Here is a 16,011-nt window from a genome sequence, read left to right as displayed (position 1 = left end):
TCTATGATTGAGTTTCTGTTTTGGGTGTGTGTTGACTCCTCAATGTAAGAACATCAGAACCTAAAAGGAAAGTGGAATGTGACAATGTTATCAAATGCTGTGGAAGAAAAGCTGAATCTTTCCTTATGATCCTTGGTGTGGCCAGGTTGGGGAGTGGAGACAGAATCAAACAATACTTTCCTTTGTTCTTTTAGCCCCCTACATTAAAAAGGAGCAGTTACTTCCTTAGGTTGCTTTCTAGATGCTTTTCTAGGGATTTAATTTGCTGGTTTATGGTCCAATAGGAGACTCAGAGCTCATCGTAAAGTCTGCATGCAGAGCAGGTTCAGCTCAGACTAATTAATGGAATTATGTAATTGATTGGTTCTGTTTCTATTTCTAGGCCTCCTGTATTTTGAAATGAGAACATAGAAGTGGCACTCAGGTTCACTAGGGCACCCTTCAAAGTCCCTCATTTCTCCTTTCTCTTAGATTGCACAGCCCATAAAGAACACAGCACATTTTCCTTCCTTGAAAGCTTCTTAGCATTTATGTTTTAGATACAAAAACTCCCTTGCCTATTGCTTCTAGCAGTGTCTTCTATGACTCAGAAGACTGTAAGCAGGGATATTTGTCAGGCAAGATGTACTTCCCAGGAAGTTCTAGAGCAGGAGGTGTGCTAGCCCTTGAAGAAAGGCATGGGTGAAAGCAGGAGAATTAGGTTCTACCGGTGGATTAAGCAAATTATTTAAACCCATTGTTGGTATTCAGCCAGCAGGTACCAGTATGGATGGTCACATTGCTAAAAATAAAAATATTTCTTCACTGGTTGGTAAATATTTGCTACCCAGGACCTTCCAAAGTGCCCTGCCTCCTCCATTCTCATTGGCCAATCAGGTCTTGAAAGTCTTGCTTCTAAGATACCAGGATTAGCTTTCCCCCAGTGACTTTGGAAATTTAGATGTACCCTCACCAGGTCCTGGGTCACCTTGGTACCCTCCAGCCTGCCAACTAGACTGTCCAACATGGGTCCCCCGTATGCTGGGCTTGCAGCAACCCTGGACTCCTTGAGATTGTGATGCCTGAGCAGGTTGTTATTCCCTGAATCACTGTCTCATGGATGTCTATAGGAGCTTCAGCTCTGAGAGCAGCTGAGGCCAGATGGAGGGCTGAGTCTCGGCTTTATTTTTGGTTAATTTTTTAATGCCATTCGTACTTTGATTTCATTGCCTTTGTTCTGTGGAGACAATGCTAACTGCCCTTGTGACCTTGTGACCTATTTATTTACATAGAATAAATTACATAACACATAATGATTGGTTCTATGATGTCTACAATGACTTTTTAAACTCTTATTATTTTTATCTCTTTTGCCGATGAAATTGTGTTCAGTGAATAAAACCTTAAAAAAGATAAATGGGAAAAAATATAAATCACTCATTGCATGACTCAGAGAATTACTGTTGACATTTTGGTATTTTATATATATAAATAGTAAATGAATAATCTCATATATACTTGTATAACTTTTAAAAAATTTAACAATCTATTGTGAACACGGTTTCAAGATTTATAAGAGTTGGGTGGGACCTTTGAAGTCAACTAGTTTATCCTTCTGGCCAAGGAAAAAAATTCCTTTACATGGCATTCTTCTCAAATATTCTCTAACTTTCTCCTTGATATCTCACAATCTATTGTGATATCTCCCTTCACTTTTAGATCATTAATTGTTCCAGAAAGTTCTGTTTTACTCTCAATCTAAATTCTTCCTTCCTATCTTTTACCCACTGATCTTGTTTTTCCCCTTCTTAGCATACACAAGGGGGTGTAAGTGGCACAGAAAGGGCAGGCTTAGAGGGTGGTAGGAGCTGGCTGAGCTAAGGCAAAGGCCAGTGGCATTGCTGAGCAATAATAATTGGTCATGAGATTGCAGGAGTCTCTTGGGTGATCCTTTTAACCTATTGTTCCTACTTTCTCTTTTCTACTGAGACTTATGTTGGTGGACTTATGCCTTTGATGTCAAACTGGAAAACTTTAGAAGTTTTGAAAGTTCAGAAGAAAGAAATCATATTTCCCACTTCCATGGTTTTTTGGCTGGACACAGTACATTTAAAAAAAATAGGAGAATGTGTTTGAAAATAAGTTGAGTTGGAAAATATCAAGAGGTTAATCACTATCATTTGATATGTTGAAACTTGTCTCCTTGTTACCTTCATTGCTGTCTGGTCTTGAGAAGATTCATAAGACAGTGATGTTCAGTGCATGAATGTTTAGCAGGGGAGTGCTTTGCAAAGGTCAAGTATGAGTGTAATTCTGTGCAGGAGTGATTGACCAGAAGGTGGTTCACATTATTGTATTGCATTGACTAATTCACTCATTTATCAAGTATTGAGGCAAGGTGGGGGGATGTTCTGGGTAATAGACGGACAAATTCCTTGATTACTGTTTAGTGAAAAAGATAAACAAGTAACACGTGATTACTTATTAAGTAAAACTTAATTAAAATTGTGCTAATACCTTTGGAAGGAAAGGATTATCTTCTGTGTCTTAAAACATCCAGAAGTGGGGATTTGGGGAGGACTGAGGACAGCAGAGATTATAGCCTTGAATAACTACGGATCTTGGTTGCCTGGGTGGGATTTATGGTCTGAGGCATTAGAGGAGAGCATGGCAGTGAAGGAACGATGACTGGGAACAGATGAGTGGGGAGGGGTGAGGCCACGTGATTCTGAATTGGGTTGCAACTCCGTCTCCCTTCTCCATTCTAGTCAGCTATTACTCAGTGAGGAAGGGCTAAGTTTTCAATGCTTATAGCACTGTTCTAGATGAGGGGTCAGCAAGCACAGTCTGTAAAGGGTCGGAAAGTGAATATTTTAGCTTTGAGGGCCATGCAGTCTCTGTAGCAACTATTCAACTCTGGCATAGTAGCATAAAATCAACCACAGACAATCAGTAGGCAAATGAGTGTGGCTTTGTTCTCATAAAGCATTATTTATAAAAGTAGTCCAGATTTAGCCTGTGGGCCATAGTTTGCTGACTCCTGTTCTAGGCTCTCATCGCTCAATCACAAACCAATGTATGGAACTTAAGGTATCACTATATTGAATGGTTCTGCTCAGAATATAGCTTCCTCCAAACCTATGCACTGCTCACATTTTCTACATTATCCCACCCTTTGTAGTGTCTATTATTCGTGGCTGTGTGCGGCAGAAGGGAGAGATTTTGGCCTGTGATTAATCTGCCCTTTGACTTGTGACTTTCCACCTCTAAACTTTTCACTAAAATATTGCTATTAATTGTAAGACAGTGGGCTGTCCTCCTTGGAGGGTCCCTGAGAGATGTCTCCCATCTCATCCCTTCTGGAGGCCGATCCCGCATCCCTGTCGCCATGTGCTCCTGTTCTTTACTTGTCTCTTCTGAGCAGAGCCCATCTTCTTTTTTTCCTGGCTCTGTACCCACAGTGGTGGTTCTGTGTTGGGCTGCCTTAGCAAATCCAGTGCCGAAGTCTGGTTGCTTCTCCCGGCTAACATGCGCCATCTCTAATGAACACTGATCGGGTATGACGAATCTGAAGAGGTCCTTTGAATCCAAACCAGTGAGAAGTTTGCACTGAGGGGAAGAATTGACATTGGCTGTATGCAGAAAAGTCTGTGTGTGACGGTGTGCTGTGGGAACCAAAGCAATAACCCCTGTGAGGGAGGCCCTCCATGCTGCTCAGAGCCACAGAGGTATTTGATCAGTCAGGCTTTGTTCCTGCCTTGCTTTTCTTTGGAGAGATTGTTACAGTCTAGATGGTGGACATCCGTGAACTCGCTAATAAATGAATGGGCTGTGGTAGTTAGAGGACCTTTGCAGTTCGCAGACCATTTTTACCCAGAAAGACCCTGCTGTTTGAGATTGGGTTAAATCTGCTCTTGACTGGAGGCAGAGAAAAAGAATTTATGAAAGCTTATGAGGCTGCACACCCTGTGGCTAGATTAAAAAAAAAAAAAATATATATATATACATATATATATTATATATATATATTTACCTTGAAGGAGTAGTCATGAGGTACAATCTGTTTTATTTCTAAAATTATGTCTTGAATTATTTATCCCTATTGTTTTGTTCTATGTGGACATGCCCTTAATACAGTAGGGTCCACGTTTTATTATATTTCCTTTAGAATTGGTTAGTCATAGTTTTGGGGACTGGAGGCCATTGAGACATATGGATGGGGGGAAAGAAGACAAATTTTAATCTCAAAGCACACCCTTCTGTGCTCTGAATGGTTGTTCTGTCCACCCTGAGAAAAACTGACAGGTTCTAGTCTGTCTATCCTTAGTTCTCTGTGTGTCGTTCTGTAGGAAATGTGGTTCTGTGATACTTCAGTGCCTCGCAGGGTGAATGCTGAGAAAGTGCTATATTATCAAGTCAGAGTCTCTGAGACTTATATTTGGCCTCACATGTGTTGGCGAGTAAATTCTTCCCCCTGTTTTGGATGTGGTGAATGGGTTGCTGAAGAATATCCAATCACTGTGTTGAATACCTGAAACTAATATAATGTTGTAAGTCAACTATACTTCAATTTAAAAAAAAAGAATTAATCCCACACTCCTAATTTATCCCTCCCTCCCACGTTTCCCACTCAATGTTTTGTAATAACCTATAAGGGAAAAGAATCTGAAAAAGAGTGGATGTATGTATATGTATAACTGAATCACTTAGCTGTATACCTGAAACTAACACAACATTGTAAATCAACTATAGTCCAATATAAGATAAAAATTAAATTAAAAAAAAAGAATTAGACCACTTGTAAAGTGAGGAGGGTCTTTCTCGACTGTTTCCACCTGTTTACTCTTTGGAAGACAGAGTAGAGAAAAGCTCTAGTTTTGGTTCAGAATCCAGGTGCCTCCCCAGACTTGCACACTGTGTTGCCCAGACATTATAACTTACAAAAAGAAGATAACACTGTTCTGTCCACATTGGAAGGTGGGCATGAGAGGCAAATCAGATAATGTATGGAGAGTGCCCAGAAAGGTAAACATCATCATGCAGGTACAAGGTAATTGTTGTTGTCATTGTTGATCCCTGACCTCGTGGGAAGGATCTAGCTCATTAAGAGCCAGTTCTGAATGTATTTCTTTATATATATATATATTTTTTTGGCCACGCTGTGCCGCTTGCACTACCAGGGATTGAACCTGGGTCCCTGGCAGTGAAAGCACCAAGTCCTAACCACTGGAACGCCAGGGAATTTCACATGGCACGTATTTTTCTTTTTTCTTTTTTTTTTTTTTTTTTTGTCTCTGCTGGGTCTTGGTTGCTGTGCGGGCTTTCTCTGGTTGCAGCCAGTGGGGGCTACTCTTCATTGCGGTGCACGGGCTTCTCATTGCGGTGGCTTCTCTTGTTGTGGAGCACAGGCTCTAGGCACGTGGGCTTCAGTAGTTGAGGCACGTGGGCTCAGTAGTTGTGGCTCCCAGGCTTTAGAGCGCAGGCTCAGTAGTTGTGGCGTGGGCTCAGTTGCCCTGCGGCATGTGGGATCTTCCTGGACCAGGGTTCGAACTCATGTCCCCTGCATTGGCAGGCAGATTCTTAACCCCTGGACCACCAGGGAAGTCCCTGAGTATATTTCTGACTGTTGGACTGTCATCATTCAGACTGAGAATGAGAAGTCTTTCTCTTAAGGTTGCAAAGGTAGTTCATGTAATTTCTTTTTTTATTTTTATTTTTTATTTTTTTAAATTTTTAAAAATTTTTTATTAACCCATTATCTTTAATTAATTAATTAATTAATTAATTTTATTTTTGGCTGTGTTGGGTCTTCGTTTTTTCTGTGCGAGGGCTTTCTCTAGTTGTGGCAAGCGGGGACCACTCTTCATCGCGGTGCACGGGCCTCTCACTGTCGCGGCCTCTCGTTGCGGAGCACAGGCTCCAGACGCGCAGGCTCAGTAATTGTGGCTCACGGGCCCAGTTGCTCCGCGGCATGTGGGATCTTCCCAGACCAGGGCTCGAACCCGTGTCCCCTGCATTAGCAGGCAGATTCTCAACCACTGCGCCACCAGGGAAGCCCCCCATGCAATTTCTTTACATGGAAAACTGAGATGGAAATTCTTTGCCCCATCTAGGATGAATCTGGTGATACCAATAGGGAGTTTTTCTTCTCCAAAAAGCATGACAATACCATAAGAAAGTATGTCAGGTGCTTCCTAATTCTGTGTAATTTCTACTTATGTCATTCTTTGTTTAGTTCTGTTTTGTTTTGCTTTACAAATGGGCTATTACTCTTCAACTTAGGTTTTCCTAAGTATTGTTCTGTAGTTGGATTTTTCTCTTAGAAACCTGACCTTAAGTAATCTGGAAATAGCTGAATAGAGTTCAAAAAGGAGTGTATGTTACCATTTGTGTTGAGTGTGTATATGTAAAAGAGCAGACAGAGAAGAGTGGGTAAGTAATCGAAGAAGGAGGCAGTCCTCGGTGTCCTTTCCATGATGTTACAACAGTGACACCAAAAACACTTTTCAAGTGGAGGGAATCACTGGGTCATAGGCATGAGACCTTTCCCTCTCAGCTTGTTACATTTATTTTTTCTTTAATTGTCAGTGCTGGAAAAAATGTGATGAAAAACAGATTTGTATTGAAATATCAGCATGTCATTTATAAGCCAATGGTGATGCTATTTTAAAGTCAGTCTTCATGCATGAGGCTGTACAGAATTGATCATTCATGACTCTATATCTCAGTGAAATCCAAATATAATTGCCAGAATAAATATAAAGAGTTTTTGTGATTAAAAATACACGTACAGCCTGAGTATGATTGGAATAATGGGATCACAGGATTGTGGTGCTAACAGTCTGACTTCAGTTCCCTCATTTTACCCCAAGACACAGAGATAATTGTTGAAAAGCAAACACCACTGAACATGAAAATTCAAAGTGTAATGGGTAAGGTTCAAACTAGAAATTGACTCAAAAAGCAAAAATAGAAGGAGTAATAATTAATGGAAATCACCAAAGAGCGAAGAATATTGGTTGGTCATTTTAAAAATTACTTTTTTAGGGTGAGGAAATAAACAAGATGGCAGAGGGTCTCAAGGAAACCACTGCTATGTTCTTTTGAGATTTTCACTTCCAGACTGCTGTTTTTTTTGTTTTTTTTTTTCAGACTGCTGTTTGAAGCAGCTATATCATATAGTATCATGGAATACAAAAAATGTTCCAGAGTTTGGTGGAAGGAGGGGTTCAGTAGTCAATGGGACATTTTTACTCAAATGTGAGCTCCATTACACAGAGAACTCTTCATCAGAGGATTGGCTGCTTTCTCCCTGGATGCCACCTCCTTAGGGTCCTGGAGAAGACATTGGCAATGTTGAAAGGACCATATTTTTGATGACTTATTTTTCATCTTACTAGACTCCCGTACCTTGAAACAGGTATTTTAACTTATTTATTTTTATGTCCCCAGCAATTAGAACAAGGCCTAGGTGCTAAGTAATTTGTACATATTTGCTTATGGGAATGAATACATCAGAAATTTAAATGCCAACGTAAAAATAGTGCTTCTGTCTCTAGATCAAAGGTATTCAAAGTGCTACTTAAATTGTGTGACTTTTCTTAAATACTCCAGAAGTCATTTATATTTTGTGAAGTCTGTTTGTGAGGAAGAGCCCCGGACACCTCCTAAAACATATTCTAATTTTTTTTTTTTTAATGAGAAGTTTAGTTAGTTAATGGTTGCTAAGAGCTTTGAGGAAGAAAAATGCTCTTGAATTGCTAACGATTTCAATTCTGTTTGCTGTTTCACTTTCTTAAATTCTTGACATTGTTTAGCAGGCCAAGGAAGATGGCTTCCTAACTAGACCCCCTTCCTTGTCCCATTCCTCTCTGGGCGTGTACAGAAATATATGGAGTTCATTATTGTGGAATCATGGGGAGATAGGATTGGCCTGAAAAGTACTATTTGAATGAATCTAACAGATCTCTCTTTGCTTTGTACTAGTTTCCTCATAGTGTTATATTTTGGACCTGATGGAGTTTCAGGACTCAGGGAATGAGAGTCTCCCTAAATATTTCACCCTGGGTGCCTTGCTTACCTCAGTCTAGTCCTGCCTTGTGTGTAACCCAGGCAAGGCTTTGATGATAGAGTAGACCAGGCTGCAGAGTAAGGGAGACCCTCAGTTGGACTATTTTACCCCCTGATCATGCCCTCCTTCTAATCATCTACTCATTTGGGAATTTTTTCCCCAGTTTACTAAATTCTGCACTAAGATGGAAACCTTACAAAATATCTCAGACAGATTTTCAAGTTCTGAGCCAGTAGGTACTAGGTTGAGTAGTACTTTAGTTATATTCACTTATTTTGCCTCCAGCCAACAAAAGGGCTCCCTGTCTAGCAGACCACTGGACACATTTCTAATTGAGCCTTTCACTGTCCCATAAAAGTAAGCTCTCCATAGTACTAGACTCTGTTCGTCTCTAATGCTAAAGAAACCCTGTGAGTATTGGTTGTGCAGTTGGGTAAGTTAATGCTGGGGGAGTTCATTGCCCCTTGAGTAACCCAAGTGCACTGTTTGAGAGTCCATGCGTTGGCTGGGTTACAAGGGCAATGCTTTAGTCTAACCCATTCCTCAAGGCTCTCCCTATACAGTGAGGGGTGGGTGCATGTCCTTTGGACTTTTAGAGTTGATAGCAGCCATTACACACAGAGGTTAGACCTATTTTATTATATGGTGTTATATATAGTTTATTATATGGTAGTGAGCCTGAATATATGCTTGCGTATATATAGGTTTGCATGCAACAAAACGTTTTGGCACTTATTAACACGAGTGTATTTGTATGATTTAGTTGTGAATAAATGTGCACATAAATATGAATATGCTTATTTCATCCGCTCCCTTCCCATCCCCTCTTCTCATCCCCTGGTTTAGACATCAAAGTGTTTTAACAATATAGAACCAAAAAAGCATGTGGCAGCTGTGCTGAATTTAATTTATATCGCTCAGGGCAGCTCTGGGATCACTTAGAGGATGGGATGACAAAAAGCTGAGATGCTAAAAGAAGACTCAACCATCGGAAACAATTTGTTGTTTGTATGGGAAATGCAGTACATTTTACCAAAAACCTGTACTTAACACCATTATCTTGTTAGGGATGTAGGCACCTCTCTTCCCACACTGGGTTTGAGTGTGTTGACAACACACCTGTGGCTTATAATCAATGACCTGGCTCTCCAGCAGTGGAGGTTCCCTTTTCAGAGAAAGAAAGAGACAGAATTTCAAAAATGTAAACACAGCCAGAGGAAGAGTTTCATGGGAGAAGATATAGGAATCTAGTATCAGCTGAGAAGGTGGATTGAGACAGCTTAGGGGCTAAGAATTTTCTTTTTTTTCCAAAAAATGTGCAAGTTACCCTTCCCCACCCACCACCAAGTATAACCTTTAACAAAAGTCAGCTGCTAGAGTGAACTAACAATTTTGTGAGCATCTAAAATAAATATGAGAACGTGTGATATGGGCCTCAAGGACCCTATTGTCTGTGCTGTTCTACTTTTGAGGAGGCTTTCACAAATAAACGGAGCCTACAAATCAGCAATTTTTTCAGCTTTGTGTTTCCAACGATAGCGTGGCTGAGATAAAGAGATGACTATACAGAACTACAGGTGGACTTCTTCAGTGGAGCGCTTTGGCTCTAGTTTCATAGTTGGGAATTTCTTCTGTGATATGTATATCAACAATTGGACTTTGCTTCATGACTCAAAACTTCTATTACTCTCTTTTATTCTGTGCTTTTTAGGGAAGCACACCATGTTGGATCTTATCACCTGAATAATACCCTCAATTAATTCCCTTCTCCAGTCTTAGCTTTCACAGGTTATATGATGCTAACACCCTAGTCACTCTTTACCTCATTCTTCTCTCTCTACCCGAATAGGTGATGGGCTTTGCCATTAGGAGCCCATCAGCTGGGATCAATGAAGCACGTTTGGTTGCATCACATTTCCTAATTTAGATCATCCTTTAGAAATGTGTAGAGTTTACTGGATAGAACTTAGGGAGAGTGAATACACATGTTCAAATGGATTTTTGGTTTCTAGTGAGGATATTTATCATTGGGATTATTTTCCTTCTTCATGTTACAAGCTAAAAATTGTTGAACTCTTTGCTTTAAACCCCAGAAGCTCCTAAGGGACAGAGATCATTTTCTATCCTTTTTAGTATCTAAGACTATTGAGAATGGACTGGACACTCATGGCATGTTTACTTGAATTGAATAAATATAAACGCTGTATATATTCATGAACCTTAATCAAGCAGTATTAATGATAGGGGCAAGACACAGGAGAGGAATTGAATATAGAAAGGGCCAACATTAGAACACCTCAGCTTGGTGTTTTGAAACCAAGGAAACTAAATGGTTCGCCTGTAGTTTGAACAAACAAAAACCAGAAAACAGACAATAATACCACATCACCTTTGTACTAGCCTTGATTGAAGAGCCTAAGACTCTCCTGAACTCAGGATTCTTGACTCAGACCCAGTGCTTTGATGTGGTCTAGAAAGATGAGTACATAAAATGTCTTGTTACCTAAAATGCTCATTTCACACAGACTTTGTGGAGGTTTGTATGAGAGACAGAAATTTGAGAGGCAGAAACAAATGTGTATTACACTTTTCTTTTTCTCCCTGGCATATTGATTTATCAACCTCTTGGGACACTGTCATTGTCTAAATGTCATAGCCCTTCCTGGAATTAACAATCTAATACAAGGCTGAAAGTTGCTGAAAGAGGACCTCGGGGCTTTTAGCTCTACTTGATCCCCTTTGTGGCTGCCTTTGGACAGAATTATGCCTTAGGACCTTGATTAAAATTAAATCCAGATTTTTAGCTCTATATATAGCCCTTTGTTCTGCGTAGACTAAGAATTACATTTTGGTGATAAAAGGATTGTGAGCCTCCTTACTATGAGAAGAACCTGGATATCAAAGCCAATCAAGAGGAGGGCTGAAGTACAAGCAGACATGGAATTTAAGAAAAGTGAAACTACAGCACACGTGTTAAAGATTTGTCCAAGGTTAAAGGAATTAGCAAACCAAATCTGCTCTATAATTTTTTATTAATAATATAGGAAAATAATGAAATGCCTTCCTTCCAATGGAGAAGGAAGGAGGGCTTGATTCCTCTGCCTCCCAAGATTTCCATTGTACAGTCAAGAGTAGGTAGGATGGGCTTGAATTTCTCTCTGTTTGTGTGTACATGCTGTCAACCGTTTACCCTAGAGGAAAACTGTGCTCAAAACACACTAAAATACTTTCACTCCCCTGACATTCTGGACAGTTGTTGATGACCTCTGTGCTTTTGTCTGTGTGACTGTTCCGCAAAGGAGAGTTCCCTTTCTCATCTTCTGCTCCATTCATTTATTCATTCACTGACTTTCTCAGCAGCCATTTAGTGTTTATCTACTGTGGTTACCAATCTAGGTACTTTACACATACCATCTCAATTAATTACGTACCTTGCTGTCGCCTTCAGTAGTTAGCACACATCTCAGATAGATATACGCTCAGTCAATATTTATTAGAGTAAATGAAGTAGTAAGAAAAGCTACATACAAAGGAACAAATGTGTAAAAGCTGAGGAGAGGAAGAGAGAAAGAATAGTATGGTGAACATAAAGTCCATGTAAAGCCATCAAAACAGTACCTGGAGTATGCAGGTGGTTAAAACAGATCTGCGGGCAGCAACCATACCTGGCCCTGGCTAGCCTACCTCCTGTTCCCCTCTGCAGGTGTCATTAGCAGAAGATAATCTCTGTCTTTAGGCATAAAGTCCTTTTGAGCAAAGAGCTGACTCTTATTGCAATGCTCTTTGAGTGAGCAATTTTACTTAAGGACATTTTATAAACAAGTGCTTAACCTCAGCTTTTTTTTTTTCCTTCTCTAATTGGTCTAAATGTGAAATTAAATTAGCTTTTGATGAACAGTTCCTGTGCTGTTAAAATTATGATTGTTTTTCCAGAAGAGAGGAACCAGCATACATTACTATCCTGAGCATTTTCCGTTCAGAACTTTAATGGATCACTTAGAGAAATGCCCAGTTTGTCTTTTCTTAGTGACAGGTAAAATCCACATCAGCTTGTGATCAGAGATGTTTATTTATGAGGCTTCTACAGGTTAACATGCCCTTAAGTGGTTTTTCTTGTGAATCTCCAGGAATGACCATGAACTGCCACATTACTATTTTGTTCATTATTGGTTAAGCTCTTGAAAAAGCCAGAGCAGCAAGGGTGATTTAACAGGAACCATTTAGATATTGTCACCCTTTATCTTAAACCACTGAGGCCTGATTCAAGCATTGGCCTTCCCTTAAATAATAGTAAAAGTGGAATCTTTGCCAACCATTCATTCATGCTTTTTCTTGTAGAAACTGCAGAAACCAAATACTGCAAAATAGAACAAAACACTTACAAACAATATGGCCATTTCCTTTTCTTTTCCTAGTTATCTGGAATTGCACAGGGCTTGATTCTGAGAATTCTGGCACATGGAGATTTTCGTAGTCTAGAGACCTTCATACAGACTATTGGTGAAGCAAGTTTCACAAAGTACCATAATAAATGTCAAAGAAGGAATAGATTAACTAAGGACTCCAGATGAAGTTAGAAGGGTAGACATAGCTGTTCATGCTCATTGAGGAAGGTGAATGTATTTATTTTCATAATTATCTCAATGGATATCATTACCTAAATTTGGTTAGAAATTGAGAGCACTATAAAACATAGAAATCTAACTCATAGAAGACCATGTGAAAAGAAAACAAAATCCAGAATCTCACATTGAGAAGATTCAGGAAAGTGACTTAATGTCATGACTTAAGCAACTTTCAATTTTAGTTCAGTAAGCCTTTATTGAGCACATATTATACACCTCAGCACTATGACATAAGACAAATATATAAAATGAACTCTACACTTAAGGAAATTGTGATCTTTTTTGGTGAGGCAAGGTATATAACCATGAAACAGGTAGAGGATGGTTTATAATATATAATATGTACTATTTTAATTATGTTATAGGATGGTCTTTCTTTAAATAATAGTCTTTCCCTCTTCAAGGCGAATATTGAACTTTGCTTCCTATCGCTGGAGTTTGTGAACATACTCTTGCAGCAAAGCTAAAATGTATATTTACAAACCAGTTTGTTTGGAGTCATAAAAGTGAAAAACATTGCTGAAAGCATCCTGTGGTCTCACTATTGTCATCGGATATTGTATAGCAAACCTCTCTTGGGTGCCGGGGTAATGTGATGTTTCTTTTAAAAGTTTCTTATTCACAGATTTTTTCAATAGTGTTTTGAATAGATGCCCATTGCTTAGTGAGAAATCAAAGTGTACCAGACAGACTTGAAGCTTTGGCATCCACAAGATCTGGTTTTTTTTTTTTTTTTTCTTTTCTCTTTCCTTCTTTTTAAAAATATTTTTTTTAATACATTTATTTATTTATTTATTGGCTGCATTGTGTCTTCACCGCTGCATGTGGGCCCTCTCTAGCTGTGGTGAGCGGGGGCCACTCTTCGTTGTGGTGTGCGTGCTTCTCATTGTGGTAGCTTCTCTTATTGCGGAGCATGGGCTCCAGGTGCACGGGCCTCAGTAGTTGTGGCACATGGGCTCAGTAGTTGTGGCACACGGGCTTAGTTGCTCCGCGGCATGTGGTATCTTCCTGGACCAAGGATGGAACCCCTGTCCCCTGCATTGGCAGGTGGACTCTCAACCACTGTGCCACCAGGGAAGTCCCACAAGATCTGGTTTTAAATCTTAGCTCTACAGCTTATTATCTCTGTGGTCTTAGTAATGGTTATTTAATCTGGGGTTTTTGGCCATTGAAATAGTTCACTAGTAGAAAACACGTAGGACCAAGTATTTAATGTTCTGTTCTTCAACACTCTCATCTCTGCTCCCATGCTTGTTATGACTCTTTTCAGCTATAATTATTATTAGTGATAATGGCCCTTTAATTCACTTTCCCAGCTGCAGAGTTCACTTAATATTTGTGCATCACTTTGTGGCAAAGGTCCGTCTAGGAATTTTATTATCTTTCTTTCACCACTTGGGGTGTAGGGAATGAGCCCTGAACTGGAAGTTAAAAGACTTAATTTCTAGCTCTGGCTCAGTTTCTAGATCCCTAGATTATCTTGGGACAGATACTCTTAGCCCTTGGGGCCAGTTTCTTCAAATGTAAAATGGGAGTGTTAGACTTGGGACTGCTGTGCATTCTTGTGAGGTACAAATACTTGAGATTCCCTTTAGCTTTGAGATCTTCCATGGCTGGAAGCCGTGTGTGTGTGTTTTGGTGTGTGTAGGAGTTGGGGTGGTGTAGGCTTGGGTGCTGCTGAGAATCTTGGGAGGAAACATGGTGTAGTGAGGAGCGAGGTCGGGAAACAAGTCAGATGTGGTTCTGAGCCACAACCTGGGACAGAGGACTTAACCCCTCTGAGCTTTAGTTTTCCTAAATAAGAGGAATGCTGAATAATAACAGCATCTCCATCCTAGATCTTGGGACTGCACTTGTCTGTGAAATCCATGCAAGGGATTTGGCACCATATTTGGCAAGCAGCACACACTCAGACATTACTTCTTTTGTTCTAAGGAAAAGGAAACTGGGTATGGAGTGGGGAAGGGTGCCAATACCAACATTTTGAAGAGCACAGCAAAATGAGTCTCCCTGGGAGCTCTAGTCTCCTTTTAGATTTCCTGCCTACTCTTGAAGAAGGGGAATAGAAATGGGTATAAAAGTCTGAAAGAGCTTAGAAATCCAGTCCTTTGTCTTGGAGTTCACCCAGAGGAACTGAATCTCTATCTGGTAACCTTGGGCTTGAGACCTCCTTGAGGTCTTTGAATTTTTGTGATTATATAAGGTCATCTATGAGTAAAGTTTCTACTCTTTGAGATAAATGAGGTGTTGTTCAAAACCATCTAGCAAACTCGTAAGAGAATGTATAATTACGTTTCAAGTTTGGTGATTCCTATTACATCATCTTTCCAATTGAACCAAGTGGCCTCTTTAAATTGTATCTTATGGTAACCAAGTGCATAAGCAATTAGCAAAGAAAAAAACTGCTTGATTGTAAGAACCCACTATAAAAACACAATTCCCTTTATTCCACATTTTACTATTTCCAGCAATCAGTGGTCATTCTAGATGGACACTTGGGAGTCAGTGGAAGAAAACTGGCTTATAACTGTAGGTTTTACATCTGTCTCTTTGAGTATCTTAAACAAACTTAGACATTCTGTAGACTGTCCTTGAGCCTCAGTTGCCTTCCCTGTAAATTGAGGATGTTGAAATAGTAAAACAGAAGCAACTTATCAGATGCATTACAGAGCTAAAGTTGTGTGAGTCTGTGATGCACACAGCTTCTCACATCCAATGTCTGAAATGTTTCTACCTGTTCTTTCTTGCCTGGCTGTTGTATCATAGGGAGTCTGCCGCAGAGGAGAAATTGAAGACTTTTCTTGAGTCTCTTTCAGCCTGGATAAAATCATATCAGTGCTTGCCAGCCGTACAGGGGCTGTTCTAAAGCTATATACCTGGCATTAGGGAACACATTTAGGTCAATTAAAAAAAAAAAAAAACCACGAAGAACAACTTGGCATTGTAACCTTTGCTAGCAGCTTGAATACAAGGTATTAATTAGACAAAGAGGAAGGGGGGCGCTAATTATTTTTAAGTGGAATAATTAGTGTTGCTGAATTCGTAAGTTAAAGGGCTTTATTAAGAAAAAAAATCAAATTGTGTTTGAACTGCAGTGACGTCACTGTGAAATTATAAATTGCTTCCTGAAGACCATACTTTGATCCTACAGTAAATGACAAGGTTCCGTTTGAGCCAGTTTAGATTTACTTAAGGGGCAGGTAATGGATGAAGTTGTTGTAGCATCATAGAAAGGATCATTTTTCAGGATCTAAGGGTAGAATCTTGTTATGCTGAAATGGAACCTTATTAAGTAATGCACTGTATCTAAGGATGAAGTCTTTGGGCAGCCAAGCT

General features: G+C 39.8%; 1 protein-coding gene across 1 annotated transcript in view; it reads left to right on the top strand.

The window, feature by feature from the left end:
- DCC (DCC netrin 1 receptor) overlaps window positions 1–16,011 on the top strand; it is a 1,191,297-nt gene that overhangs the window by 23,556 nt on the left and 1,151,730 nt on the right. The gene's annotated exons all lie outside the window — the stretch shown is intronic.

The sequence above is a fragment of the Balaenoptera acutorostrata genome, chromosome 13, assembly GCF_949987535.1.
Source record: "Balaenoptera acutorostrata chromosome 13, mBalAcu1.1, whole genome shotgun sequence".
In the NCBI taxonomy this organism is placed as follows: domain Eukaryota; kingdom Metazoa; phylum Chordata; class Mammalia; order Artiodactyla; family Balaenopteridae; genus Balaenoptera; species Balaenoptera acutorostrata.
The sequence above is the reverse complement of the archived record's forward strand: the minus strand, read 5'-3'. Positions and strand labels throughout refer to the sequence as shown.